Raw genomic sequence first — 16,766 nt, forward strand, 5'->3', positions numbered from 1 at the left:
AATTATGTCTTTGGGGTTTTTTTTTTTTCACTATTATTTTAGAGAGAAAGAGTGTAAGTGAGGAAGAGGGGTAGAGGGAGAGAGAAAAAGAAAGCGAGAAAATCTCAAGGAGGCTCCATGCTCAGCACAGAGTCTGATATGGGCTCAATCCCATGACCATGAAATCATGACCTGAGCCAAATCAAGAGTGGGATGGTTAACTGACTAAGCCACTCAGGCACCCCATGACTAATTGTCTTAAACACATTCACATGTAGGTCTTATAAGGCAGCTATGGCACCTCTAGTCTGTGAGTTGTTCAGGGACCCAAGCTCCTTTTGTCTTGTTGTTCCTCCATTTTCAGGTTTTCTTTACCCACATGTACAAGATGGCTTGTCATCACATCTACATTCCAAGCAGCAGGATGAAAGAATAGAGAAAGAAAAGCACACCTTCCCTTTAAAGATACAGCCTATAAGTTTCACAGATCAATTTTGCCCACATCCCACTGACTAGAACTTAGTTATCACAGGTCACATCCAGCTGTAAGAAAGGTAAACAATACATAGACTTTATTTGGGATGGCCATGTGCCCAGAGAAAATTAGGTTTTCTATTGCTATAGGGAAAAAATTTAGATTAGATGTTAAGGAACAACTAGAATACCTACCAGGTGCACTCACTTGAGAGCAAGAATGAATCTTGTGGCTAACATTTTACTGTTTATAAGACCTTTGATTTAAATGTTCTGCCTGAATAAACACCAGACAAATGCTTTGCCTAAACCTGTTTGACCAAAATTTCATAAGGAATTCTTCACTATGAACAGAGATGATGCACCTTTAAGTCATTTTTATGTACTAGCCATAAAATACTATAATAAATTACAGTAACCAGAAGTCATTGATTCAGACACAGCTAATAGATATTCAGGGCACTTTTATCTTTGCTAAGCAACAATTTCTAGAGTGCTCTACATGTTTGCTTTTTATATAATTTTAACTCATGTAATCTCTTTCAGCAGACAATTTCAAGAAGCTTTTATAAACATTAATTAACTGAACTTCACAACACTCTCGAGAACTGAGTATTAATACATCCATTTACATGGCAGGAAGCCAGATAAACATTACAATCAAGCAATATGGAGCTTACTTGGTTTCAGCCATGTAAGGACATCAAACAAGCAGCACTGAAAATTCAATGTTAATCTGAAAATGGGTATTTAGTTACTTGCACATGTGCAAATGAATATTACCCTATATTCAACATAGGCAAAACCACATTACTAAAACAAACATGAAAAGAAACCCTTTATTTTGAAATACTACTTCAATTTGAAATGTGACTGATGTGTAATCTTCTATCTATAAATCTAAATATAAAAATAAAATTGGAAAGATTCTCATCATATAGACTTTTAGCACTAAGCTTGATGCAATTTGTTTCTAGATTAAATTTAAAAAAACAGCTGCTAAAAAAAAGAGCTATTCAATTCACATGTCAGAGAAGGATAGCACATATCAGATTTCTTTCAAGGAAACAAATTATATCTGAATGTATATAATGTATACTTTCTGAACTTATCTTAGAGTTGCCCTGCTGAATAAATAATAAAAATGATGATTAGAGCTAACTTCTTTGGTATGACATAAAATATCCTGACAATAGTTAAAATCCCAAGGTTTTTCATATTGTTGTTATTCATTGGAGAAATTCATTATTTACATTCTGTATGTTCCAATGAATTTTCCAAATAAGCAAGTAGATATAACCATGGTCCCTTACAGAGGCCAATATATTTATTTCACAAAAGAAAATTTTTAACATTACACTTATTTCTGGTCATCTAATCTATGCCTGAAAAAAAGAGATGTATAAGTCTCAGTTTAATGAAAGTTAAATTATAGAAATAAAGGCAAGAGTGTTGTTATTTTCATAGGACTGGACAAACGTCCACAGCCAGATGACAAACAGTATGAGGACTAATGAAATATGAACCAATGACTTTTAGCTCAGACTTCCATCAGTAATCCTTCCAAAAAGCTCCTTAAATAGATTTTTTTAACCCTTCAAATAAGGTCAGTCTGAAGTTTAGATACAGGACAATATGCTATTAGGTCTTTTGAAGCTGCTGGTTTTCTCAAACACAAGAAAGTTAAAATAAATGTTTGGACAATTTCTCCTAGGACATTTATCCTGGCGAGGCTAATAAAGGAGGGGGAACTGGGCTTCCATTCCACCTGGCTTGCCCTTTCTTGTGGACTGACACGCTCAAAACATTAGAGAAAGTTTTAAGCCAGCTAACTAATGAAAACCATTTTGAAGCTAACAGTCTAACCTTATGAGTTATTTTGTTGGTTGTAGGGGGTGTGGGGCACCCTTTTCTGAAGGAATATCAAATTTAACTTTAATGACTTACCCAGGGAAAAGAATCCTGGTCATCAAAACCTGATAAACATGGAAAGTCTCTGCTAATATAAAGGTGAAATAGAAAAGTTGATAGTCATTTCTAATAGAATGGGAAATAGCTTTATGAGGGGATATAACTCTTTTCAAGCAGGATACATATACATGTTTCCCTATAAACACTAAGAAGGTTTTGTTGGGGTTTTTCTGTTTTTTAATAAGACTATAGACTTTTGCCTGCATATGTATTTTATGAAATTCATTTCAACAACAGTTACTGAGAATCTCCTACTGAGTATAGTTGATATATGCAGATGAGCAAGACACAGTTTCTGCCCTCAAGAAACTTACAATGTAAAAGGCAGCTAGGAAAGTATATGTACAAGAAGAATAAAATAGTATTATTAGAAAAGTACAAATAATGTATCATGAACTTTGATTTTTTTTTTTGTAATGTTTATTTTTTTTGAGAGAGAGAGAGAAGACAGAGTGCAAGTGGGGGAGGGGCAGAGAGAAGAGGGAGACACAAAATCCGAAGCAGGCTCTGGGCTCTGAGCTGTTAGCACAGAACTCATGAACTGTAAGATCATGACCTGAGCTGAAGTCAGACAGTTAACCTACTGAGCCACCCAAGCATCCTGATGTGTCATGAACTTTAATGGAGAAAAGAGCTGACATAGAATCAGGAAAGGCTGCTTGAGCAAGGAAATATTCAATATGGGCCTCCATGGATAGGTAGAATTTTGGCAATCAGAGTCTGGTGATATGGTGACATGAGGAAAGGAGGGCAGTAGCAGTGGAAGGATTCCAGGTAACAGAAACAAAAGACACAGAACACGTAAAAGTCTAAAATATGCTGAGTGGTATACAGTAGAATGTAGAGAGCCAAGTAATAAAATATAAACTTGGAAAGATAGGTCAGGGTAATTACTGTTCTTTGTTTAGCTTGCAACAGGTACGTTGAAAGTGTTGGATAGAAAATGCTGAGAATGGATTTGATGAACTTATTCCATATAGCTTTATTACTAAGAGCACTCATTCAATACCTATGATAGCTATGCCGTATACTTATACTTTAAATGCTCCAAATGTTTTACTAATTTGAAAGGATCACAGCTATATATTAAAATCTCACTTAAATTCATCAAGTGAAAACCACATTGGCTAGGTAGCATCTGTGATATTTTTCTCTTTGCATATCATAAACAAAAGAACTTCAGAATCTATAAATGCTATGCATGGGTCTCTTCTAATCAACTCTTCTCCTGGAGATGCTGAATGAATAAAAATATTAACTGATTTAAGTTTCACTTCCTCTTTGTATCCCTGGCCTTTCTTCTAACAGAAGTACTAATTAATATTGAGATAATCCAATGCAAGATTAGATTTTAGAGCCAAATGCAATATGAAGATTACATGTACCCAATATCTTGTTTTATATCCAGGAAATAAAAATCCATAGGCTGAGTGGCTCACCCAAAGTTTTCAGAGCTAAAGGTGAAATAGATCATATTCAGAGCAAGGGAGAAAAATTACTGAGTTTACCAAAAATATTATTTTCTCTTTCTACTTATTTGTCAAAGATCACTTACTAAGTCAAGACTTCCTGACATGTTTAGGACAATTAGGACAAGTATATTTGAGACTGTTTCCCTCACTTACTTTTCTTTGTCCATACTGACCTCTTTGTTGATCCTCAAAGATGCCAAGATACCTGACATGGTCTACTTCATATATATGTGCATATTTCATATACGTATGACAAAGTTAAAAGATAAATCCTACAATTTTAGCATCTCAATTCTGGAGTCCCGGGACAGAGAGCAGAGAAAATGAACAGGAGGGGGAAAATCAGAACTTAAAGTAGTATCAAACTTTTCAAGAACAAGAGGGGGCTAGAAGATAATGGATCTCTGTCTCTTAACTTGGTATTCTATACCCAAACTATCAATGAAGTTAGAAGGGTAAAATAAAAACACATTTAGACTTACAAAGTCTCAAAAATTCTCACCACATATACCTTTTTTTAGGGAGCTATAGGAGAAAGCGTTTCACCAAAACTGAGAAAGAGGAAAACAGGGGACCTAAGAAAACAGGTGGGAGGTGATGAAAATGCCAGTTATCCAACCTCTGACTTCTTGGCTCATGCCTCAGATGTGGTATTGCCTAATCTCTCAGTCCTGACACAAAGTGCTACTTCCTAATTTTCACCTTCGTCTTCCCCTCCCCAACCTTAATTCATATACTCTGACTTTGCTATTGTCAGCATCACAAATAAACAAGTAAATATTTCATTTGAGCTGTCCTGGCCTTTAAGACTTTATGCTGTATCCAATCCCTCAGGAGTGGGCTTCTGTTGGAGATACTTCAGCCCAGTGACCAAGTCCCAAATAAGGTTTGTGGGACTTGACTCATATGACCGTAAAAGACTTTGCTGCAATTGTTATGTAGCTCCCCTCCAGAGAGATCATGTAGTGCTTCAAAAATCAAGCCTTTGCTTCATGCTTTAGAATACTGCCAAAATTTGGGACCCTTCCCGGGTCAGGTTTCATTTCACTTCTTTTAATTATAGACAGAAAGCAATTTCAAGACCCCAAGAGACAAACACAGGCTTCAGGTCTTGTCTATCTGAAGAGTCCAAGAGCCCTTGCAGGCATGGCTCATTTGGTCTTAGGGGAGCAAAAGAGCTTATTGCCACCTGCAACCAAGGGACATGGCCATGATCAACAGGTGCTTCCAAGGGCACAGGTATAGTGTGAGTCCTGGGTGACATCCAGGCACAACTCTCCTTCTCCAGGCCCATGAGACTGGCTTTTTGGTGCCATCTAATCACATGGTTTACCTCATTGGTGGCAGGTTTGGCAGGCATATCCAATCCCAACATTTTTGCCTCATTTGAGGCACTAAGTAGTAGATACCTTTCAAGTATCTAATACAAAATAACTAGCAAGCATGTTATCTGAACAAAGAGAAAAACATCACAAGAATTCTGCACATATTTCATGATTCTTCCTTTGTGTAGTGTGTATAGTATATCCTTTGCAGAGGAGACACGACATGATCCAGCGTGACATCCTTAAGAATAATAGACTCTGTTACAGTTTGCTAATCCCATTTGTTTTCCAGGAGAAAGGAAAGATTACTAATTACATAGTATGGTCAGGGTCATCTGGCCCACAGATATCAGGCCCACAAATCTTGATATACAGATATCAAGGATTTTAGGCAAATGGATTGAAAGGGTGTTATTTCTGATGCCTTGCCTAACCAATCAATTATAAAGTTGGGTTATCCTGTATTTGTAGCAAGGCAACCCCTTCTGAATATACCACATCCTAAGAGATGTAAGACCTTCTACCTCCCCCTGTCCTCAGTGACAGATTTTCTCATTTTCTTTCCCTTAATGTTTTCTTACAAATAAGAGACAGAAATACACACACACACACACACACACACACACACACACACAAACACACTAATGTATCACTGGGATATGCTGTCAACAAAAAAGGCTAATTGTAACACAGTGAGAGATGTGCTAACTTAGGAGTATGAAGTGCCACTGGAAAACAGATAAAGTAACCTGTCAGCCTGCCCAGGGTGTGGGATAGGGTGGGGTGGGAGAGGGCCAGTCATTGAAGCCTTCTGAAATTAGGCTGGGACTTTGAGTTTGCCATGCAACTATAAGAAAGAAAGCTGTTTCCACTGAAGGAATAAACAAAGCCAATACCACTGCTTTTTCTGGCCAGGCTGCCAAAACTGCCCTTTTTGCCATTCTCTTCTTGGAGTAGGAGACACCCATGTTCTCCTTTGCTGGCTTTAGAAGAAAGGCAGAAAGCAGAACAAAAACAAGAAAGTACTTGCCAGGGCACACACCTTTCTAGGTCAAGTCTCATTTCCCAATGCTAACAACAAAGTCAGTACCTCTTTATTATCATCCTTAGAGTTAAACTCCACCTTCTTCCGAGGGCAGAAATGGCCCAAGAAGAGTAACCCACATGCTTATTTTGGAGTTCCAGATAGTACCTTCTACTCACTTCTGTTCTTGACCTGTTCATGGCAAGATCCTCATTGTACTGATTGCATTAGTACCCTCTGTTCCACAGCTACTCTTTCAGTAAGAGCCTACATCCCACACACTACACCCCAAGAATTGTTCCACCTGCCAGCAGGAGGAAAACCTCTTTTCCTGCCACAATCTGCCCTCGTCCTTTCTGCCTGTGTCCAAGGCACTTGAGATCTTTTACGCCTAGTTCTCTCTGGCCCAAATAGTTCTAGAGCACTATATTACATTAAAATGTTCACATATAAGCAATAATAATGATTTCTTTCAACAGCATAAAAACCAAATATTGAAGTTTCTTGAAATCCCTCTTAGCTATCCTGACAATTTCTCCTATTTGGAAACATTAAGATCATCATCCTGCACCAATAATCACTATCAGGAAGTCAGAGGGAAAAAGACTCTCAAAATGAAAACAATTCCAACTGATAAAAGTTTTGAGTATAAAATGTAGGGATTTTAAGGAGCTCTGTTTGAAAATACACTTTGGTTATAGCTTTAAAAAAATTCAATCAGAGAAGCAGAACCACCAGGAGTCATAGAGAAGAAGAAATGTATGATACGACTTACGACTTACGCAATTGTGAGAAGAGCTGGGAAGATACAGATCCAAAAAAATGTTGTTGAAGGGAAGGGGAAAAGTCACAAATGACTCACAATTTGCAGGGAGCTCTGGAAGCCAGAATGTGAGACCACGAAGTCTATGGAAAGTTGTTGGCTCTTCATGGCTGCCACCTCTGTGAGTTGTCAGCAAAGTGTCTGGTGGAGATCTGGAGTCACTTTTGGTAAGGCCAGCATCAGGAAGGAGAGAAGAGCAAACAAACTGGGACCCAGTAGCACCCCTGCATCCAGTGATAACCTTCAGAGTATAATGACGGCTGCTTCTCTTGTGCCTTCCAGAACACACACAGCTTTCCTGTGGGCCAACTCCAAACTGAAATTACACGGAGAAGGAGAGTGAAAAATGCAGCTCTCAACATGAGACAACACAATAATGTGGCATGCTGGTATTTTGACTCAACTACCAGACCTCTAACAACTCATTGTGCAGGGACATGTAAATACTCCACCTCAAACTCAGTAAATCCAAAATGAATACATCATTGTGTGCTAGACTTCCATTAAACAACCAAAGACAAATAAAACAAAAAGAAGCTTTCTGAATATCACTCAATTTCTATAACCTCTAAGTGGTCCTGTATGTTCCATATCCTAGGCATCTATCAAACTTTCCTCCTTGCCCTGCATCCTGGCAGCCCCTGCCTTATGACATTGCTTCCCTGCACTAAAGAAATAGCCTTCCCTTGTGCCACCCCACGTCTAACCTATTGCTGCTCCAAATGTTCCATTAAACCAGAGTGATCTTTCTAAAATGTAAAATTCTAATCATTTTACTTAAAATGCTTTAGCGACTCCTTATCACCTATCATACAGTTTTTCTCGGTGCAGTATACAAGATCCATCATATTCTGATCCTCACCTACTTTGTTAGGCTCTGCTAAGAATTAATTTCCTCACCTCAATCTCCTTGCAAATATAGTCACCTAGCAAATTCCTGCTCACCCTTTCAGATATGTTTCAAATGCGGCCTCCCTTGCAGTGTCTTCCATGTTTCCTCACCTCCCCCTGATCCCCAAAGTTACTCTGTGATACTCTCCTAACAGTGTTTAGCCCTTGTCTCATTGTACTGGGTCTGCTGATTTACAAGCTGGTTTTTCATGCTGGACTATAAATTCCTCAACAGTAAAGACTACATCTCATTCATCTTTGTAGCTTCAGACACTAACACTTCCCTGGCACATGGTAGGGGCTCAATAAACATTTGGTTAAGAAATTAATTGATGGATTACAAGACCTGACATGTTTAAATATTTTATTCCATATTTATAACTGCTTCCATACAAATTATGATTCCCATAAAATACAGGTTTATATTTATAGAGAACTGATTAATTTGGAGGTAATCCAATAAATGTAGATGGCCAAATATTGAAATTCAGTCTAAATCTTGAAACGGCCCTAAATCATATGACCTCATTGACCAGAGGAACAAGATCTAAATTTCTAAATCTCAATTTCACTGGTGCTGTTTAAACATGGTCTTGACCTGCCATCAGAACATAGAACAACAAAGGAAACATCTGGTTTTTCTTAACTTTGGGGTGACAAATCCATTTGTTAACAGTAGCAATGGGAGAGCCAGAAGTACCTGATAACAGTTCTAACATGGGGAGCCTGTGCTAAAACAGATGGCCCAGACACTTCAGGGAAAGCTCTAAAAAGATGTCTTTTCTAATTCAGGTTACACACTCCTTGAAAGTTCCTTCAACATAAGCATAAAGTTTGCGGATGATTTTATTGGCTCTGACAGCTCTGTCAGAGGTTAGTTTGCAATTGCCTCTTGGGCACAGTTTGGTCGAATTTTTTTAAGTAAGTAAAGGCAGGAATGTTTATAGTAGACCAACAAACTGGAAGTCCAAAGCAGTTTGCATCACCACTGACTTTCTGAACATGAACCTTGACTGGTCATAATTTGTCTGCCATCTTAGTTTTTTAAACTGTTCGCTGACAAACCAAGGTTAATCCAGAGTTACTGCCACTTCTTCTGTGTACATATATCAATAGTAATTATGTTTAAACACTGAGGTTGCTAAATGGTTGAAATCTGGCCAATACAAAGGTGTTGGTACCATTTTTATTATACCTTAGAATACATTAGTTACCTGTAATAGTTACAGTGATTCTAATCAAACCTTTCATTCTATGATTTTTCAATGCTGCTAAGATGTATATATTCCCTCTTAAACTGTTGAATTTTGTAGCCATTTCTAAAGTGCCTAATTTACTAGTATAGTAAATATACTATCCTTATGTTGATTATTAAATCAATCAATTACTGAAATAGAAAAAAGAATTTTATCATATTTGGATACAATACAATAAGGCAATAGTTAATAAGAACCGCATACTGGATACTTTCTTTCTAAGTTAATGTCCCTTTCTGTAAAATACAATTAGTAAATTGGTGTATTTGCTCCAAGTGGACTGGTTTCAGAAAAATTTTGTTTGATACTTAATTTTTTTTTTATTTTTTTAAATGGTTTTTTTTTTTTATTATTTATTTTTGAGACAGAGAAAGAGCATGAGGAGAGGGGCAGAGAGAGAGACACACACAGAATCCGAAGCAGACTCCAGGCTCTGAGCTGTCAGCACAGAACCCGACGTGGGGCTCAAACTCACGGACTGTGAGATCATGACCTGAGCTGAAGTCAGATGCTTAACCGACTGAGCCACCCAGGCACCCCTTTGATACTTAATTTTTAAAAATAGTTTCATTAGACCTTGAAACTGTTTTTATAGGTGAAGAAACTGATGCATTGGGGTTAAGTGCCAAAGCAATAATCTAGTGGTAAAACCTGGCATTGTAGTAATTACACAAATTCACATATGCATTTTTAAAAGGCTATCCATAAATAAATGCTGATCAATGAAGGAAACGTGTTTATTTTTTTAGTGCACTATTTCCCAAGAAGAGCTAATCCATTTCTATTAGTGCCAAACAGTTTAAATTGAGAGGAAATGGATAGGCTCGTTGAGAAATAATGCTATACAATGCTATATAAAAATGAAAGATTTTTCCCCGTTTTCTTTACCAAAATGCTTTTTTTTAACCAATTTGCCACAAGGTAAAAGACAAAAGAAAAGAAAAAGAAATTAATACAACTTCTGGGAGGGAAGTATTGATACCAGAAAGAATTGTAAGAGCCTTCTGAGACTTTCTTCTAAAAGCCTTTGCCTTTATTTTTCATCTCTTGAGAAGACAGTGACTCTCCAAAACACCTTCTTTTAAGACTCCTCACTCTATCATTTGATGCTTTGCTTTCTCTCTCACATTCCCTAGGTCCCCAGAGGAGGGCTCAAGGGTTGTAAAAACAGAAACATTGGGGAAAGAGCATTACAATTCCTTTTCACACTTGGGAGGTTTCAGTCCTGTACCTACAGCCGACCACCTGGGCCACCTTGACTGCTGGGGACGCTTGCTCCACCCAGCCTGTGCAGTGCTTTACAGATGGAACACCATAGGTGGTGCCAGCACCTTTCTTCTCATGGCAATATCCAGTCCTCAAAGTGAAGCAAACAGAGGGGTACCTATGTCTTAAGTTGCAACTGACTTTGTGTACAAAGAGGAAGCTTTAAGTTCGGCTGTTCCATGTTAAATGACTACATCATTCACCAGAGGCCCTGAGACAATTTATAATAGTTGCAATGGGAAGTGCAAGAGCTCTGCAAAGAGACAGCCTTACTTAGGTCAGTGGTATGACCCTGGATAAGTTACCTGATCTCTCTGAGCCTCATTTCCCTGGATGTAAACTGAGAAGGATGATACCTCTCCTAGAGTTTTGTTAGGAGGACATAAGTAGAACTCAAACACATGATTGATACATGGTAGACATTTAATATGAGAGATAAATATATTATGCCTTTACTTGATTTTAGGAGAGAGGCAATAAGCTGGATGTGAAAATGAGCCAAATCTGTAACAAAACTGCAGCATCCTGTTGGAGATGGCAGATTTTTTTCATTTTTTCTGTGTCCAATTTCCTAAGCTTCTGAGTAAAACCATACTTGTAGCTTCAAGAGCCTAGCAGTTGTGTACTTGTCCTCAATATTGAATATGCTTAGTTGTATTTTTAGATAACTTAACATTGCCTGTTTTATTTTTAGAGAGCCCAGCCACAAACAAATGACCAATACAAACTCACATAAAAGCAGTTCATATTGAAAGTGCCCTGTTCTAACCCTTCGTATCTGGCATTTCCTTTTTTTTTTTTTTTTAAGAGAGAGAGGTGGGTACATGTGCATGCAAGCAAGGGAGGGGGGAGAGGGAGAGAGAGAATCTTAAACACCCCTAGCAAGAAGCCTGAGCTGGGACCCCACACAAGCCTACGCAGGATGGATCTCACAACTGTGAGATCATGACCTGAGCTGAAATCAAGAGTCTTATGCTTAACCAACTGAGCCACCCAAGCACTCCTGGCATTTCCTTTCTTTAAGGCAAGGTTTCCAACAGTGTGTTCCCTATTATCAATTTTACAGAAAATTGTTACTAAAGATGTTAAGAGGAAGAAAGCATGTTTTTGTTTTTGTTTTCTTCTGTTGTGGTTTTCCATATGAGTCCTTAGAATCTTCGATATTCTATTGTACATGAGGTATCTCTAAAAAGTAAGAGGAGTCCTACATCCCCAAATTGTATTTGCCCACAAAAATGAGTTGAGGAACTGTCACCTGAATTCTTCTTGTCCTTTTGTGGGGACATTTTCCATAGGCACAATAACAGGGGCAACGGGGCTGGGGAAGGAGGGAGAGCAGTGAGAGAGTGAGTGAATCCAAGAATAAATACTCTAAAACAGAAGTCACAAATCCTAATGCCTATAGGAGAAAGTGACCTCAAGATCAGAGGTAGGCTGGATGCATTACAAGACAAGATGGTAAGATGATGGCAAACTGCAAAACATATGTTCTGTCTACCACAATTTAAACTGTTAAAAAATATTCTGTGGGCCTGTGCATGTCTGTGGTTCCTACCCTCCACAGGTTGCCAGTGTGAAGCCTTGCTCTAAGAAGACTGCTTTCATTTTTATTTCAAATACAGTTATCATGTGAATGAACTTAAAGAGAACCTTTGAAGATCCACATTTTAATGTTTTGAAGGGAGAGCAGAAAGGATGTGGCATGTTTAGAGCAGGACATCACTGTTCCTCTCAGTCTTGTCCATGGCTACCATTAGGCCCATCTCGGAGTTAAGAGATGGGGTCCTGTTTATAGTTTAGCACTGTGTGTTATCCACGAATACGTGGGTAGGGATGGCTCAGGCCTTTCAAGAATTTATATTTCATCAGACACTATTCCATGTGCTTTACTTAATAGCTCTTCATTTCATCCTCACAAACCCTATCACTATCCTCATTTTACAGATAAGGCACAGTTTAAGCCACCAGCCTATAGTTACACAGGTATCAAGCAGCAGAACTGAGACTGAAATCCAAGCCTTTCTGACTCTAGGATCCACACTCTTTTTTTTTTTTTTAAGTAGGCTCCACTCAAACTCACCACCCTGAGATCAGGAGTCACATGCTCTACTAACTAAGCCAACCAGGCACCCCCTAAAACCCACACTCTTAACTACTATTCCAAACTCAGTCTTGGAGATGTCTTGTTCCCCATTTGAGAATATATCAGTTTTGAATGCTTTGGACTCCAGGTGTTGGAAATCCTGGCTAACAATGTCTGGAACAAGCATTTTCCCAAAAAATAATCTGGAAGCAGGGGTCTACTGGTGTTAGTGCTATAGCTCAGCAATGTCAGAGCCAACTTCTCATGGTCACAAGATGACTACTTCTCGGCTGGGCATTATATATGAAATCAAGAAAGCAAGAAGTGGGAAGGGGTGGCAAGCTTATCAGATCTCTTTAATCGGGAAATTAAACTCTTTCCCAGAAGTCCCCAACAGACTTTAGCGTAATTTCATTACCAGAATGATATCATATGGCCATGTCTGGCTGCAAAGGAGTCTGGGAAAGCAAGTATTTCTCCTTTCTAGCCCCAGGAGTGGAGGCAGGCAAAGGAATATCTGGTTGGGAACAGGTGCTGGCTTAGCCAGCCAACAGTATTGGCCGCAGGAGTTTGGTTTGATTAGGAAAATACCAAAAGAACTCCATCATACGGTGTGTCACCCATGCCATGGACCCAAGGAAAGTTAAACAGCAACAAGTGAAGTTAGCCACAAAACCAAAATTGAACTTTAGAACTCTTATTGCCTTTTAAAAGTATCTGCTTCTGTCCATTTCCAAATATGTGAAATGACTTCTAACCCTTCTCCTGATCAAAACTCTCTGGGTAGTATGTAAAAACTAATTATTTTATTTTCACACACTCAGATACTTTTATGATGCTATTCCTAGTAAATGTTATTTTTATAAAATGTTATCTCCTTACTCATGGTTAATAAATCAAAATGACAATTTTTAATACAGTTTCAAAAGTGGATTGAAATTTGTCAGTAACTAGGAACTAGGAAACTTTGGTGCTGAAGATACATAATACATTACTTAGGTTTATAATCTATTTTCTATTTTGCATTGGCTTTTCTACTAGTTTAATTGTAATTTTTTTCTTTTGTGTTTTTATCATGGTACACAAACTCAGAAAACCTGTTCAGGCAACTATATAATGCAATGTAAATATCCAGTTAACATATTGCTATGGAAACCAGGAAACAGAAACGACACTCTAGTCATTTCTTTGGACAACTATGGCTAATTGTGTGTGTGTGTGTGTGTGTGTGTGTGTGTGTGTGTGTGTGTGTGTGAATCCATTAGTTTATTCCTCTTTTATTGAAAGTTGGTACTGAACCCCAAATGTATAATTGAACTGTCCATAAATGGGACCAGTGCCCTGTGACCTATAGGTTAGCCTTTAATAACCACATAACCAATATGGTTATATAACCAATAACCATAGTCATACTTAAATTACGTCATGTGGTATCAGGAAATCTTCAGTAAGCTTGCCAGGCTTCGGCCTTTTGGCATGCTGTGAAGAACACCTGACTGGGATTTGAGGGCTGGGTTCTAACCTCACCTCTTTTACTAACCAGTTATGTGACCCTCAGGAACTCAGGCGCTCAGGTTCCTCATCTGCAAAATGGTTCAATGCAGAGCTCTAGTATGACGTAATAGGAAAGTCCTTTTTCCATAAAAAAGGAATCGTGAGGTAATTACTTTTGAGGATTGAAACTGCTTCTGCAGTCCCTGATAAAGTGCCTGGCACATAGTAAGCTCTCAGGAAAATGACAACTATTCTTATTTTACTTTTCTGTTTTTCATTCTGTAGTAAATGATGCCTGAGCCTGCACAGTGAATGTTGTTTTGTGCCGTGACTCAGTAATTAACAGATGCCATTATATGACAAGCCCTTAGGCCAGTCAGAAAGGAGACCTACTAAGACCTAACAGGCAATGCTGTTCCTTAGATTCTGTTACCTTTGCGTGTTTATTCTCTTGAAGGTTAATGTCAATTTTGGTAGTCAGGCATATGAAGTATAAAAACTTACCCTAACACATTCCTAATACAATTCACCAGGCCTCACAAACCTTTTTTTTTTTAATCATAAGATTTCAACGTTCAAGAATTAAACTTTTGTTCCGTTTTGCTTGTTCATTGCTGTTTGCCTAGTTATTTAATCAGCCTGTTTCCTGCTATGAAAAAAAAGTTAAAGAAGTTGAAGTTTCCTCAGGGCTAAACTCCTGTGTTGTTCTTCCTCCCAGAGATCCAAGTTATTATATAGTAGGGGATAAACGTTGCATAACGAAATCATTGGGACAATTCTCCATCCACTCCTACCTCCGCCGCTAACAATGAATTCCTTGTCTCTGTGGTGTCCAACTCTTTCTCTACCACGCTCAGCGCCCAGCGGCTGACGGAGCCGTGGGAGAGTCCGGCAACAGAGCGTCGCGCTTCTCCCGACGGCAGCGCGCGGGGTGGGGTGCGTGGAGTGTGCGCGGAGTGGGCGCGCCGGGCGTTCCGCGCGTCGGCTGACGCTCGCCGCGCGAGCACCAGGAGGGGGAGACTCGGACTCGCTTATCTCCCGCTGTGCTAACTTCAAACTGCCGGAGCTGGCGGAGTTGAGATCTCGCGGCCAGGGCGAGAAAACTTCTCCTCCACCTAGAAAGTTTCACCTTGGCGGGGGCGGGGGAGGGGGGGGAGGAAACGCGACCCCCGCGGGGCCAGGCGCGGCGCGCGGGCGGCAGGAAGGGCGGGGGCCGATTTCCCCCTCTGGGTGGTGCCAGTCCCCCCCCCTCAGCGGTCCCAGGACCGGCGGACCGGGCGGACGACCCCGCTCGAGGTAGACGGACACGTGCTGAGGCGGGCAGGCGGGCGAGCGCTTGGGTCGGGTCGCCTGCCTGTGCTTCCCGCCGGGACGCGCCCGGGGCCGCCGCGGGCCGCGCGCGCCACTGCCCGGCTGAGTCACCGGCTCGGTTGCGCGCGGGTGAGAAGGGGCGGAGGGAGTTCGGCTGGCTGGCAGACCCGGCGTTCGGCTCGGCCGCGCCGCAGGTGACCCGGACGCTCTCGCTGCCTGCAGCGCCCCGAGCGCTTTGTGACCAGATGCGGAACCCAGCGGAGGGCGCCAGCCAGATGCGGGGCGACAGCTGACCTGCAGCCGGGAGGCGCGGAGCATGCGGGTGGTCTCTGTGCGACTGACTTCTCCACGGTTCTTGGACGCCTCGAGGTAAAGCTACAGCCCACTCCAGACCCCGCACCCCACCCCTCGGCCCCAGCGTTCTGCTCTTTGTTCCCCTTAAGAGACCTGAGTGCTGTTCCACGGGGCAAGACCAGGGAGGTGAGCAAGAGTTTAGGGGTTTCAGAAACTGAAGAGACGTGGCGGGGTAGAGGTGTAAAGTAGAGTGGAGCTTTTCGTTTTAAGGGGTTGTTTCTGACGGCCACCTGTATGACTCGGGGGAGAGAGGGGCGCTGGAGTAAGGGGTGATGTATGACTGTTATGGCCGGGCAAGTTTCAAGGCGGTGATCTGACTCAGCCCTTAGAAAAGAGATTTGGTCACCATGTCCCAGAGTGATGCGGCAGGCAAGATTCGAGCCAAGTGCTTTTCTTGTTCCCAGCCCTGCTTTATCTATAACGCTTGAGGATCCTTTCAAGGGGCAGGTGTGTTTGTGAAAATCTGAATTCTTCATTTCTGGCAAACACATAGGGCTTGTGATCCATCATTTTCAATCGTACCTTACTTATCTCTTTGCCGGGGCTATATGGAGGGCATCTATCTTATTCGGGGAAATAGATTATAACCGGAGGTCGGGCAGCCTAGCTAGTACTGGTACTGATCCAATAATTTAAGTTCCAATGAAAGTATTTTCACCGACTATGGATTGGTTTCCCATTTCATACCTTCTATGTTTTAAAAGGGCCATTTACTAATTTGGCAGTTGGAGAGAGTTCCAGTGGCTCACGCATGAATAGTTGCCCAGTGTATTTTACCTTATCACAGTTTTATGTTCAAAGGAGCTCTAGGGCTGAATGAAATATTGTCAGCCCTCTTAAGCAACATAATCAGGATACTATAATTGTCAGGTTAAGATGGGCGATGAACGTGAGAGGATTGTAAAAAACTCACATTGCAGAGAATATAGACTATATGGACCCTCTACTGAATTTTAAGAAGACTGTTCACATTTTGTAGAGTTGGGTGGTTTATTCTGCCATTTTCATCAGCCAGACACATGGACATTGCCATGCAAATGGAT

The 16,766-nt window shown here is 40.5% G+C and overlaps 1 protein-coding gene across 1 annotated transcript in view; it reads left to right on the plus strand.

Annotated features, from left to right (window-relative positions):
- Positions 1-15,562: 15,562 nt before the first annotated feature.
- MET (MET proto-oncogene, receptor tyrosine kinase) overlaps positions 15,563-16,766 on the plus strand; it is a 112,105-nt gene continuing 110,901 nt past the window's right edge. Inside the window, exon 1 of the mRNA XM_042922737.1 lies at positions 15,563-15,738. The gene's annotated coding sequence lies outside the window, so the exon portion shown is untranslated. The remainder of the gene's footprint in view (positions 15,739-16,766) is intronic.

The sequence above is a fragment of the Panthera leo genome, chromosome A2 (genome assembly GCF_018350215.1).
Source record: "Panthera leo isolate Ple1 chromosome A2, P.leo_Ple1_pat1.1, whole genome shotgun sequence".
NCBI classification, from domain to species: Eukaryota; Metazoa; Chordata; class Mammalia; order Carnivora; family Felidae; genus Panthera; species Panthera leo.